This window comes from Cibotium barometz, chromosome 44 (genome assembly GCF_041138505.1).
Source record: "Cibotium barometz isolate CiBa-2024 chromosome 44, ASM4113850v1, whole genome shotgun sequence".
NCBI classification, from domain to species: Eukaryota; Viridiplantae; Streptophyta; class Polypodiopsida; order Cyatheales; family Cibotiaceae; genus Cibotium; species Cibotium barometz.
In genome coordinates, this window is record NC_141089.1 from 31,595,557 (window position 1) to 31,605,703 (window position 10,147).

At 41.0% G+C, this 10,147-nt stretch overlaps 1 pseudogene across 1 annotated transcript; it reads left to right on the forward strand.

Annotated features, from left to right (window-relative positions):
* Positions 1 to 6,017: 6,017 nt before the first annotated feature.
* LOC147613208 (U-box domain-containing protein 26 pseudogene) lies at positions 6,018 to 7,878 on the forward strand (annotated as a pseudogene). The gene has a single exon (XR_015263378.1). The product of XR_015263378.1 is annotated as a U-box domain-containing protein 26 pseudogene (transcript).
* The last annotated feature ends 2,269 nt before the right edge of the window (positions 7,879 to 10,147 follow it).

Genomic DNA, 10,147 nt, shown 5'->3' on the forward strand with positions numbered 1-10,147 from the left:
CCTGAACCTCCAAGCATGGAAGTCGTTCTTATCAAGCTTCTCAGCAACAATCTGGTTTATGCCATTATTTGACATCTTGCCAGACACACAAATTTACTAGAAACAGCACTCTGGTTTTGTCCTGCACAAACTGCTGTATTTTCTACAGTGGTACTGTACTACACTCAAATGTCACAACCAGTGACCTCAATATGCATACATACACCCAATGGTAACTGTTGACCTCCTTGCAGCACACACAATGTCTGCACAACCAATCTGTCTTCCTGCAGTTCTTAAAATAGAGTTCTGCAGAGAATCGATGACTTATCCGCAATGCTTGAAATTGCCTGCTTTCTGAAAAACGGAGGTCGTAACGCACCCAAAATGTGATTTCGGCTCGAAAAATTATGTCCGATAGGATGAAATAGTTGCCCTATAGCTTTACTCCCACGAAGAAAGCTCCTCAATCAGAGACCGTTTGCCGATGCCTCCCGTAGAGCTCCTGACAAGGATGTAGTCGCCAACACAAATAGGGAAGAGTAGATGAAGCTCTTACCCTCGTACTGCTTCCTGTGCTTCTCTTGCTTGCAACTCAGCCCTTAGCATGAACCAGGCTCTGATACCATGAAAAGATGCAGGGGAGAAGAGAGCTTGAGCTCTACACACACACTCACAAAACCCTAAAAGAGAACACACAAGGTGAGAGGCTGAAAATCTTCTTCTTCTTCTTCACACAACACTCAACACACCATATACAAAGATAAGAGTACACAACCAAATACATACTAGGGTTCTCTATAGTGTGAACCCAACTAAATGAGCTAGCGCTATAACTATGCCAGTCTCTAGAATGGCTGTCACACAGCCTGTCATCCCACTGGCCGCATATCACCCATGATCTCACCAACCATGCAAATGGTATAAGTGTGGGGCCTATCCCCAGCAGGCGGGTCATCAGTGTCCACCACCTCACTAGATGAGCTCGATATCTCAACAGATATAAACTACCATCTACCCATAAAGAAATGTTCTTCTCCCTACTACAGGGACCTTAGTGCTTGGATAATCTTATGACATCCCTTCTTGGAACATTATCACAGAGGATCATGTCACATACTCACTTGGGATTTCTGTTGTTATTGATAACTATGGCTGGGTGTTGGTGAGACGTGTGCTCCTATGACCATGGCCATGGTGAAGTGCATTGCCACGAGGGTGAAATTGGAGGTGTGCATGGGATGGGTGTTGGATATTGGTGATGCCTATTGCTAACTCAATTGAGAAATTTCTGCATGAAGGTAATCTTTTTTCATGTTTCGATGGCATTGTGGTGTTAGCTATTATCACTCTAAAGTTGCATGGATATTCGGGCATGTATTATTTTACAGGTAATTTTCCATGTCATGGCCTTTCATCGTGTTGGTCAAAATGCATGTATATTTGCCAAAGCTGCAGGTGGTGTGGGCTCTATGTTGAAACTTAAGCTTAATGAGTATGTGCCCAGACACTATTTGCCATCAACTAAGTTAGCAAAGAAACATGGTAAGAAAACATGGAGGGCACGATTAAGAGGAATCCTTCTTTTATGCCAGTTGATCTGATGATGAGGCCTTTAATGTACCTCTTGACTAGTGAGTAAAATAGTATCTCTAATTTGAAGAGCATATCACTAAGACTAGTGATAGAATCTCATAAGTGTTTAAAGTAGCTCTCTACCTTGTTATGGAGATGAGATGGCAGCCTAAATGGATAGCACTCCTACATTTGATATTTCTCCACGGCCAAGTAGGAGACACCGTCCATTTGGTAATTTTTTTGTGGATGATATAGCAAAAGAGGAGAGCCGTGATATCTAGGCCTTCTTTATTCTAGATTATGGACTTATGGTCATTATGTTTTTTGCACATATTATGTTGGAATTATGTTTATTTAGCATATTTTTTGGGAGCCGACATTATGGTGCCACGACTATATATTATCCACATTGCGAGGACTATGGTTTTATGCTATGTGTGTTGAGCCTAGACTCTTAGCACATGATTATGCCAAGAGTCAAGTGAACCTTGACTCTTGGCATGTGATTATGGTTTTATGGTATTTCAAGTGGGTACAAATGTTCCATGCAAGCTGTGGCTATGGTGTGTATGTAATTTTTGGGTTGAAAAGTTATGGTCAGATTTTCGTTAGATTGTTTTCTTGGTACTATGGTAGTCATCTATTTCATGCATGTGTGTGTCATCACCATCTAAACTATGTTTCATGTTCATACCTCATGCTCATACTATGTTTGGATTGTTTTGTTTGGGATCCGAAAGGTATAGATATGTCAAGGGTTTTTACATGCTTCCCTAAACCCTCGTGCATAGGAAAGCTATTAAAAAAACCATAAATCTGTAATTGGTGGAAGGAATGAGGTTCTAGTGTCGACCACTCAAAGTATTGGTAGACCACTCAAAGTATTGAGGTGGTACTGTTGACCTCTCAAAGGGTCGAAGCGCCAATGTTTGCCACTCAAAGTATTGGATGAAATAGGACTGGAATACATATAAATAAGTTTCATTTTATCTTATGTCAATCAAGAGAAGACCACCCTTACTAGATTGTATCTCCTAATTGTGGTACTATGCTTCGTTGTTGGATGCCTTCGACAACAACTAGGCTCTATTGTACTATTTCTTTAAGAAAGGGTGTGTTATGAAAAGTGGTGTGATGCAAGCTCGAAAGATCGAGCTTGTAACTTTAAGCTCAAAAAAAGAACCTATTCCAATTTTTTTTGTCAAGTTCTTAATCAAGGGGTGTCCATAGTTAGTGATATGTAAATGCATTGTGATTATGTAGCAATATATTTACACAAAGGGGCTCAAAAGGACTAATATTACACTTAAACACAAGGGGGCTGGCCCCTTCTTTTTGACATTACAATGTCCATAATTTCATGTTTTATCATTTTTGAATAGTAAGTCACAGAATTTCAGGATTATGACACTAATATCTTTAGTTTCATATCTTCGAAAAAGATATGACACTAGCATCTTCTTTTAGGATCATGACACTAACATCTCAAGTCTTCGAAAAAGATAGAAGGAGAGTTATATGAAGATATCATAGAGTTTCCACAACACTTGTCATCATCCAATAGTTTTAGCAATACGAATATAAGATACGTAGAAATCTAGCTTCTTATATATAGATTGAACCGTATTAAAAATAAAACATGGTGATAACATTATCAAAGTAACATGTTTATGAAGCAAAATGAAGTTTATTAAATTCAATACTTGAGTTGCAATTATTTTTCCTTCCAAGCTAATGATAATGTGGTGAAGTTTTCAAAGTTGTATTTCTGTTGCTCATTCGTATCTACTTTAATGCAAAAAATTCCTTGGAATAGTCTACTAGGTTTAATAATGATTATCAATAAAATGGCACTTACCTAGTTTTTAAACTTACTTATTAACAAAGAATAAATATGCATTACTCTTGCCTTTAAATTTGTGTTTTTTAAAAGTAAAGATCTCTTTCTTTAATGTTAAAAGGTGCTTTAAGGAAGAAGGAAAGAAATATACCTCCTTGAACATAGATTATATGATATCTACCCCAAAAAATAAGTAGAAACTTTCATTCAACATGTGTTTAGCCATAGAAAGCACAATAAGGCACTAACATTATCACATATTATACTTGTGAAAAAGAATATATATATTTTTAATCATGTATGATAAAGTATAAACTATTGATATTTTAAAGTATTATATAGATACATTGGTATTGATTAAAAAATAACTTATTACTCTATGGATAAAAAAGGTTACAAGAATTTCGATGGAACAAGATCACTATAAGGGTAATATAGAAGATTCTTTTAAAATATTCAAAGTACACAACATTTATGGCTATTTCTCATATATAAAAAAGTGTAACTCAATCTTTTAAAAATCTTACTTTTGATGTTTATGTTAATCTGTAATAGAGTCCTATTTAAATAGTCATGGATTGCTTAAATTTTAAGGTAATAATCCACATTAACATCACATTCTTGGGAAGACAACAATATCTAGTGGATTTTGCATGTGTTTTTTCCAAATTCATTACATAGCAGCATTGTTTTAGTGAATGATACCAATTTGCTTCAACTTGCAAGATTGTTGCATGTAAGACAACATAATTTCTCACATAAAGCTGAGTAATATTATTATCCAAAGGCATGTGCAATATTGTTTATGCATGTTTCCTTTTGGCCACCTCAAGATTCAAAGACATTTTTTCCTTTACTCCATAAGATGCCATGGAGTGGCATGGAGTAAAAGACAAGACATTTTTAGCATTTAAATAAAAACTCACGTTTAGAGAAAGTGAACACAAAGAGCATTAGTCTCTTCAATTAAATTTCTTGTTTGTAGTTACAAGAGGGTTTAAAAAGAGCTCCCTTTATTGGTTTCAGGTCGATCATGTATTTCAACCTTAACTTGCCTTGGTGTTTGAGTACAAGTGTTTGAGTACAAGTTAGCATAAAGCTTGAAAATTCTTCTGACAGAGGGTAATGTAGCCTTCTTATTGAGCAAGTCTTCTTTCATATTGGAAATGTTTTTTTGAAGTGGCCGACAACCAAGTTGGCAACTTTTCCATGGTTAACATCTTTCTAACTAATAATTTATGTCATTTACAGATGTGGAGGACACGATCTAGCTATTTGCCTAATAATCTTATTATAGCTAGATTTGGCAGGAGAAAGTATGTTACCTTTCTTGTGGTATTCTTTTCACAAAAGGATTGCTACTTAGAAGTGCACCGAGTCCTTAACTCCCGACCAATTTTCCCTGATGAAGAATTATTTTTGAGTTCCAACTTCTTGTTGCTCCACGTCATGAGACTTGCCCCACAATAGTACCTAGGGTTGGCTCATAGTGGTCCAAGTCACCGATTGTGGAGCTTGCACCTTTCCAAGCAGTAGAGATAGGCTAGTTGAATAAGATGATGGATTGGTCAAAGAGTTGTGCTTTGGGCCTCACACCCATTTCACTTTTCATCAGTGGGAAACATGTGCAAGGAAGTGGGCGAACGTGGGTTCTCTTCCATTAGGTGAATGATTTAATGGGAGAAGGGCATCTCTCGAGCCCCTAACAACTTAGTTTTATATTTTCATCTCCTTAGACCTTACCTATGAGAGGGTTGATTAGACCTTACCTATGGGAGAAGGGCATCTCTCGAGCCCCTAACAACTTAGTTTTATATTTTCATCTCCTTAGACCTTACCTATGAGAGGGTTGATTAGACCTTGATGCTCCTAATACCTAGGAAGGCGATGTAACAACTTACAAGCATTCGATTATCTATAATCCAACTTATCCCAAAGCAATACTAGACAAGAGAATGACATGATAGTATATTGTTTCATTGGCTGAAATTAAAGAACATTGGCCAAAGTTTTTTATAGTCCATATTTTATTTTAAGGAGTGGAATTTGAAACATTGCAGTTATAAACTAGCATTTAGTTATAAAACCAGCATTGAAGTGCTGATGTGATACTAATACAAACATATTAATCTTAAAAAAAAACTAGCATTTAGTAACTAGTTTATGGGCCAGTTTTAATTTTTGGCATGATTGGCAACCAGAGTAAACTTTCAAAGCTCGAATAATTCTGATAAGATTATGCCACGTCTCCTGAACTTGGACTCGGGAGGGCGCCCATGCACGCATTCCGTTATCTTGTTTTGACGGGTCGGACGGCGACGTGATATGGCTGTGATTGGTGGACGTCAAAACTGGCAGCCGTCGTCAACTCGCCGTCGAGGACTCGAGCCGAGGCCCGTGCCACGTGGGCCCCCGCGCGCGTGCGTTTCAGTGTCAGGAGGAGCGGTCAAAAGGGATGTTTGACCAGATGGTCGGTGTGAAGTGCTATCACCGCCACTATGCCCAACTGCCCTGTGCACGAGGCAGAGGCGCGGCCAGACGTGGAGCCGACGTGTCAACGAACGCCGCTTTGGTCTTCCTCTTTGTCTTTGGTCGTCGTCAGTGGGCACGTTGCGAGGCTAGTTTCTTTTTCGCTGTGATGCAGACGAGGATGAAAGCATGGTCTCTTTTTTTGAGTTTTATAGTTCTGGTTAGACTGTTCTCTTTGCCGCCTGTTCCTCTCTTTCTGGTTCTATCATCTTCTCCTGTTCCCTTGCTCCCCAAATACCCTCATCACCTCTGCAGTTTCATAATGCCAGCCTCCTAGCGTTAACCTTTATCCTTCCCTTCATCTTCATCTTCACCTTCACCTTCACCCATGTGGCTTCCCTAGCATTGCTTGCTTCCTCTCCTTCATTTCTCCTCCGCGAAGCCTTTTAGCTCAGAGCATTGAGCTATGCCCACCATCCGTCCACTTACCCCTCTTAACCTCAATGTCCAGATCCCCCTTCACTACCGATGCCCCATTTCTCTTGAGTTGATGAGAGATCCGGTCATCCTCAGCACAGGCCAGACCTATGATCGGTCCAGCATCGAGAAATGGGTGGCAAGCGGTAACACCACATGCCCAGTGACTATGCAGAAGCTGGATGATTTCACTCTGATACCTAATCATACATTGCGGCGGCTCATACAGGAATGGTGTGTGGCAAACAGGTCGAGGGGCGTGGAGAGGATACCGACGCCTAAGCAGCCAGCCGACCCTACTAAGATTAGGGCATTGATGGCAGATGCTGCGCCGGGCGGTGGCGAGAATGAGCCAGGGAGGGTGTTTGCGTTGAGGGCTTTGAGAAATTTGGCCAAGGAGGGCGAGAAGAACAGGGCAGTGATGGTGGAGGTAGGGGTGGTTCCGGTGGTGCTGGCAGCTGTCTTTGACGATGATGATGATGCATGTTGGACTCAGAATAAAGATGGGTCAAGAAGGGTATGTGGAGATGTGGCACAGGAGGGGCTTGCTACTCTGGTGACCCTCCCATTGAGTGATTCAGACCGGTTGAACGTCATGCAGCTGCAGAGGTTAGCATTCTTGTCAGCTGTCTTGAGGCGAGGAAGCAACGAGGCGCGGGTGAATGCGGCGGCATTGATTCAGATACTCAGTGATTCCAAAGAGCTTCATGAGCCGAGGGTAGTTTTGGCGAGCACAGAGGGCGTAATGCAGGGGCTTGTGAAGCTTCTGCGAGATTTTAATTCCGCGAGGGCAGTGAAGGTGACCATCAAGGCCCTCTTCTCGCTGTGCCTCTGCAGGCAGGGCAAGGAGAGGGCCGTTGAAACAGGCGCGCCCGCCGCCCTCATTGAGAAAATTTCCCATACAGACAGGGGCGATGCCGAGCGCGCCCTTGGCGCCATTGAGCTTCTGTGCACAACGGAGGGAGGCTGCAGAGCAGTGGCAAACCACGCCTTGGCAGTCTCTGTTCTGGTCAAGGTGATTTTAAAGGTCTCCGATCGGGCCACTGAGTACGCGGCAGGCTCTCTCCTAGCCATATGCAGCTTCTCCGATAGGGTGCAGAAAGAAGCCGTGCAGGCGGGCATCATCAAGGAATTGCTCCTCTTGATTCAAAGTGATTGCACACACAGGGCCAAAACCAAGGCCATGAACCTGCTCAAGCTTCTAAGAAGTGCATATGACTACCACATGATGATGCCTGAGTATGGGCGCACAGATGTTGTCCCCTTCTAGCACTCATCATCAATTCTTTTTCCCTTCTGTGAATTCCCCATTTCTCCTTATATTTTAGGAAGATTCCCTTCGCTGCAATGCATGCTTCTACCCGGGGAGAGCTTTGCATCATCAGCTTAGGCTGTATAAATTTTATCAAAACCCTCTCTCTCTCTCTCTCTCTCTCTCTCTCTCCGCCCCCCAGCCTTAAATTTTGTTTGTGTGGTTGTGTTTTTGTCTTGTAATTGCAGCGCATCTAAAAATGGGGTGTGTGATTGCAAAGAAATTCAGGGCTTAGATTATAGAACAATTTATCAAAACCTGCGAGCACGCAGCGTCAAAGGTTATAGGGTCTCGGAGTCCAGAATGCCAGATGTGCGGTGTTGTGTGTGAGAGAGAGAGAGAGAGAGAGAGAGAGAGAGTCTAGAGAGGGAGAGGGGAGAGGGAGAGGGTACAAGAACGTATATAGCCGCCTCAGCTTGTACTGTACAAGAAATTTGCGTGCGTCGTAAGTAGACTGAAGTAGTTTTGCTAAATTCGAGTTTTGAAATCTAATCCTTATAATTTCTGCAAGCGTGACATATATCAATAAATAATACTAGACAGTCGATCTCGCCATTTCAATTCTCAAGGCAATTTTGAAATTTCCTGATTCGGAGTATCCTATCAAAGCAGCTGTCACGCTGTGCAACGAGAGGCCCGACTCCGGACTCCGGAGGGTCGAGCAGCGAGCTCTGACGATATTCTCTTTCGGTAACAGTGTTTGAACTTTGAAAATGCGGTTGTGTCAAAGTTTGCCTGGCATTATTATATTTCTACTATTTTATTTTTTATTTCACTCTTCCTACTTTTCTATTTTTGCCGATCATTTATCAGATGTTTGCTTATTTACTTGAAATAAAGTTCAAATTTCTTATTAATATTTTGCTGCTGCCTGCACTGTGCACACTGCACACAGTCCTACTCGCCTTCAATTCTGATGTGCGACAGCCTGTGAACCCTGAATCAAATCTAGCTTTTTTGCATCGACCAGTCAGCAGGAGATTTAGCCGTTTATTGCAGCCTACAGAGAAGATGTATTCTTTATTATTCACCTGTTGTATTCTTTGTCTTTTCTTGGTGTCCAGCGGCGTAACTGAGAGCATCGAGCAGTCTAGTGACTCGTCCTGACTCCTGTCAGAGTCGAGACAGGTTTTGCGTTTTGCCCACCAGTAGATGATAAAATTCCCCAAGCGTTTTGCTAGGGCGCTGCCCCGGTGGAATGGTTGGAATTTCATTTTAGCCATTTCCTATATTTGGTAAACATGCACAATTCCTCGTCATTTTTCACGTCTCAAATCTCAAGAAAATAGCGACACTTTTTTTAAAAGAAAAACCTTAAATTTTTTATTAAGTAAAGGGGGAGATTCCAGTCTGAACAGACTAATCACAAAAAAGAAGCTTTTTTTTTTCCGGATAAGCTTTACTCCTTATCATTAGCTGAGAAGACTTGTATTGTAGACCAACTGTGACTTTGTATCTCTTATTTCTTCCATGGTATTATCACTATCATCGGTCATCTTATCCACAAGAATCTTGTTTAGTTCTTCTATCTCAGCCAGAAACAATTCCGTCGCATCTTTTAGTGCACTCCTCATCTACATAATCAAGGAGAGTTTTTCAGTCCCGACTATTTCTTTTTTGAAAAACCATCATACTTCTACTAATCCAAGCATTCCATAGAAAGGTTGATTTGATTAAATTCTACATTTTAGTTGGAGCTCTTTCTAGCTAAGCTCTTGCGGATGATTGAGATAGATGCATCGTTGTAAAAAGGAGAGCGCCGGTTTAACTTTTTGGCAAGAGATGAAGAGATGAGGAATAGTTTCCATCTCTTGCCTGCAACCTTGACATGTTCCATTGCCCAACCCCCAATGAACCTGCACGTGCATTTGTCCACAAGGCATGATGCAATATGAGCCACATCAAACATGAAATTTTTGGAGGGATATTTTGACCAAATATTCATGAATCTGAAATTCCATTGGCTTTTGTTCCAACTTAAGTTCCACCTTCTATTTAGTTTAGAATACAATTGTGGTTCACAGTCTTTGAGCAGCCGAGAAATCGGTAGCAGGGTGTCTTCGTTTTTCCATACAAGCGTTTTGGGCAAAGAAAGTCCCTTTTATCTGAATGAATTGCATATTTTGGTTGTGCCAGATTGACATCCTTTGTGTAAACAGATTTACATCCTCCTCATTAAGCTTGAACTTTTGTTTGAGCATCGAGCAAGATAGCCAAGTTCTCTCTTTGAAATCCTACATGTCTACCCAGATTGAAATGCCCTTCTTGGATAGCTTCTGAGCTAATCTGTAGAGAGGCAAGGGAATATAGTCTTGGCACACCATTGAAAACCATATTGAGTCTTGGTGGAAGATGCCAGCTTTCACTCTGATGTTTTCATTGAGAGTGATGTTTCCTTTGACTTTGTTACATGTTGACCATAGTCTTTTGATAAGCATGCTTCCCTTAGGTTTAATGGGTATCTTACTAAAGAAGAGGACCATATCAAGCAA